We start from the raw sequence: 4,801 nt of genomic DNA, 5'->3' as shown, positions 1-4,801 counted from the left end.
ATGGCGATGGAATAATATACTTAAGAAACATCCTTAACTCATCCATTGGACTAAAATATTTCCCCCTCCGATAAAAAGTTTCAAAAATAATAGCATTGCCGAAACCAAATAAAGACGCCAGTAAACCTTCATCATATAGACCTATAAGCCTCTTACCAGTTCTTTCAAAACTATTTGAAAACTTGATCCCTGACCGTCTTGACCCCATCATACAAGCGATGAACATAATTCCCTCCCACCAGTTTGGATTCCGTCCGAGTAACTAACAATATCATTAATGAAATTTACAAGAAAAACTACTGTGTTGCAACTTATCTCGACATAGCGAAGGCTTTTGACAGCGTATGGCACCCAGGACTACTATATAAGTTAAAACAAATATTCCAATAAATAACAAATGAAGACTTACACCGCGGTGCACCGTGACCTAAAAATTGAAGGCGACCCATAAAAGAGGTAATCCATAAATACAGCAAGAAACACACACAAAAATTACTGACCCATTCGATCAAAGAGTTAGAAGAAATACCGCACGAATATATAATATTAAATGTAAGCTATGTAACTATTCACGAAATATGTTATTTAAATGCTGAGTTCAAGTAACAATTAATCTCCCACTTAAGCTATAAAAATTACTAAGTGTAAATGGACAGATGTAATAAAAAAGTTGGGATGTAATAAAAAACAAAATAGCACTTATATTAAATTAAAAATTAGTTACTAAAAAAATTACTAAATTCAACGCCATTTGGGGTAACACTAGGCTTAGATTTTTGCTATCGTTGAAAAGATTGGCATATGGGCGGCTCAGGCGGGTGAGGAGATAAGCAGTCAGCTCGATTTATGAGGGAAAGTACAGAGAACGTTAATGGCAGGAATTATAGAAACAAGATTGGGAGTGTGTGACGTGACATTGGTGCAGTTGTGCAGTATTGCCAACCCTTTGCGATACATTTGTGCATTTTTATACCCAAAATATGAAAAGTTTTGAGTTGATGTTTGTTTATTTTTTAATTTAAAGCCAACTTTAAGTTTATTTACTGTTATAATTGAAAAAAGGCTAAAAAGACTACTCTTGCATTTAAAGATTGTGCTAAGAAGATTTCAGTGATATTTAGGATCTGTTGATTCTTATAAATTTTAATGTTTTTAAAGTACAAATCTCACTTTTTGCTTCTTTTAAGGTAAGATTTTTGGATCTTCTTTTCGCAGCTCATCTTAACATATAAAACCTATTAAATTTAAAAAAGTCTAAATTCGAAGGCTTGTTACCTAACCTCAAATATACACAAAACGTGTTTTTTGACCTTTTTTACAGAAATCTCTTAACATAAGTTTTAATTACAGGGATAGACTTTTCTCTCTCTTTTTTTTCTATGTTGTACATTTATTTAAAAAACGCGCATAAATGGGCATTTTAGTGCTTTTTTATATCCATATATAGCAATGCAATTGCGAGAAATAGAGATTTGATTGCTCGAAGGAAAAGAAGAAGAGCAAACTTGAAAAAAAATGTAATTAAAGCGAAGAAATGTCACACACGGATAATCACCAATGCTAGCAATTGCCCACAATGTGACCAGATGATAGGAAAAAGGTACAGTCAAATAGAGCTAAGTGAATTATGGAACGGATTCTTTTAAATTTATATTTTACATAATTATAAATATCACATTTGAGAAAAGAAATAACTATCACTGAAAGAAAAATAAACCGAGGCTAGAAACAAAAAAATGCTAAATCAAGTCACGAAAACAGTGTCGTCCAATTCGCTGATAGCAAAGTAGCGATGTGTGCGTTAATGGCATAGATATGTAAGTCTCAATGGAAGGAACGCATGGAAATTTAACAGTACTTGTCTTGTGAAGACACTTCACCATAGACGTACCTTTTAACGAAAGTTATTAGCAAGATACTAATATAAATTGGTTAAATTTATCAGCAGTCGAGTAGTATTGTTGCTTAATTCGAAACAAAGTTCATATGTAAACGCTGTAGGTTAGCTTCTGGTGCTTTTTTACTATGACCATTAATAATATAATTTATTAGCTTTTTGTTCAGTCTCCGACTACCACTCGCACCATCCAGACGGTAGTATCACTCTTTGCGCTAGTAGTTCGGTTTTAGTTTCTGCTGATTGTCGTGTACGTGTTCGTTTTTTGTTTTTTGCAATATTAATTCTATACATAGTTCACAAGTTGCCACACGGCAAAACATTGCCAGAACGCGCCAAGCCTTGTACAATCGAGCCAAAGAACATCCCTCCTATTAGCCACAATGCAAAAAACTTTCAGGAGCGAAGAGAGATACCACGTATTAAAATAAAGAAAAAATGCACTATGCGTGAAGCATTTAACATCTACAGAAAGCAACTGAAAGCCATGAAAAAGATTACAATAAAACCTATGATAGAGATCAAATCAAACAATCAAAACCAGAACCTCGCAACGAAACTCAAGCCCCTACTCACCATAGACCCAATTCTCATTCAAATTTCAACTCCCACGCAAAACAACAACTAGTAGTTGTAGTAGTATTTACTGCAAATAAAAATAAAATACACAAAATTTGATAATTACTTATTCTAATATAGTATTAAAGAAACAAAAATATTTACAATAATTTTACGCCATCCTCTCCAGTTTATCCTCATGGTCCTTTTCCTCGGGCTCTTTCCTATACTAAATATAAGTTACTACAAATTTATAAAGAACATATTTGTAGTTTCCCAATCCCATTCAACAATACAAATATTCCATTCTTACATACTCATAAGTGTTTTGGAATTGTATTAGACAGTAAGTACTCATTTAAATACCATTGTTAGTACCCCAGAGATAGACTTATAACGAACCCAAATGTTGTAAAATACCTGTCATGTAAGCGTTCGTTCATTGGCCCAGCTCTACTGGTCAACGTCGTAAGAGCTCTTACCGTTCTGTCATCAACTATGCTTTTGATATCTACGGTCATCATGCAAAAAATTATCTTGCGGCGCCGTATCACACTGCTATTCGAAGAGCGCTTCGAGCGTTTCTCATAAAAAGCATTTTGGCGGAATCCGGACTACCATTCTTAAAACAAAACATGGAGGACAGTATCTGAAAACTTACCCGAAGCTCATCTTCGCCAAAAATTTGACGCTTCGTAACGGTTTCTTCTCAACCACTTCTCGTATCCGTCTTCCAAAATTACAATCCTCTATCCACAAATATGTCATAATCGCTAAAGGAAGTATCTTACCACTAAAAACTCCTCACTTACGCAAACCGCGTAACTCCCGTGGCTGGTTTCGAAAACGATCACTTATGGCTCCTGCCTAAATACAGCACTACAACGCTGTGTTCTGTGAATGGTTCGATTCAAACAAGATAACTGACGCTTTGCCTTCAATGATGACTCCAAAGCAGTCCACACTACTTTCGTCATCGTAAGCGAGAATAACGAACCAATTTCATACGGCCTACTTCTTCCCTTCTGCTTCATCTTTACAGCTGAAGCTGCCGCACTATTGCACGCTGTCCAATACGCTACTAAAAATACAGGCAAATACATAATTTGTACCGATAGCAAATTCTGCTTTCAAGCCATCACTAAATGCAATAACATCATCAGCTGCATTAGAGACAATCTCATCTTCTACCCCAAAAAGATAAAGATAATGTGGGTATCAACCCACACCAGCATCGACGGAAGTACCTACACAGGCAAAAAGGCCAAAAGGCTGACATTATTATCGGTTATTTACAACCTCGAGATCATACCTGTCAACAGTAACGTGTGTTGTGTTTTTTTTTGTTTACGAGGTGTAAAAGCAATCGAACACCTTAGTCAGTGTGGGACTTTAACGCCACTAAAAGCACTTCAAGTCCGACGGTTCATCCTACAGGGATACCGTTTTGGTTATTACGTCTGGAGACCGTCGTGAGCAATAAGCTCAATCGTCAGTTATATTCGTATACTGCTCGTCTTGCTGATTTTTATCAATGCGACAGTTGTGGTTGCTGCCGCGTTCGTCTCGCGTCGTTCCTTCGCCTCCAATCAATGTTGCGAAGTTCCACGATAATCCGAGTTGCAAAAACCTGCACTGCCCTCCATTTTTCATTCGACTCAAGCATTTGTGGAACTACGTTAATGGGCGTCAGAAACACACCAGTTGTTCTTGCTAGGTCCTCGCGTTCCTTAGCGAACCTGCTACAATAGAAGGCCACATGTTCGACCGTCTCCTTTTCGTCCAAGTATTCAGGACAATAAGGTCTACCAGCTAAGTCTAGGCGATGCAGATATTTTTTGAAACATCCGTGTCCCCTTAATAGCTTTAGGAAGAAATCAACGACTCCGTGTTTCCAACATATCCACTCGTTAATCCGTGGGATCAACCTATGCGTCCACCGGCCTTTTGATGACTAGTCCCACTTTGGTTGCCAGTCAGCAGTCGAGGTAGAACGTCCTGCTTGTCTGAATTCATCTATCGGCTTCATACCTTGCGAGCAGTACAACCTCTTCTGTAAGTTTTTCCGGATGTCTATAGGCATTTTGCTAGCTATGACGCAGATTGCATCGTCCGCCACCGTTCTATAGGCACATGCGGTCCTCAACGCACTTGTTCTACTGACCTGCAGTAGTTCTTTAAAATGGCACTTTTTTGCTCCAGCCCAGATTGGAAAGGCCTATAACATTATGGAGTCTGTCACAGTGGAAATAATTTTTCTCCTGGCATCCTGTGGTCCTCCTAAGTTCGGTAGCATGCCCATGAGTGCGTTGTTAACCTTTGTCGCTTTCAAACTAACAGCTTTAA

Source organism: Anastrepha ludens, chromosome X (genome assembly GCF_028408465.1).
Source record: "Anastrepha ludens isolate Willacy chromosome X, idAnaLude1.1, whole genome shotgun sequence".
Taxonomy (NCBI): Eukaryota; Metazoa; Arthropoda; class Insecta; order Diptera; family Tephritidae; genus Anastrepha; species Anastrepha ludens.
The sequence above is the reverse complement of the archived record's forward strand: the minus strand, read 5'-3'. Positions refer to the sequence as shown.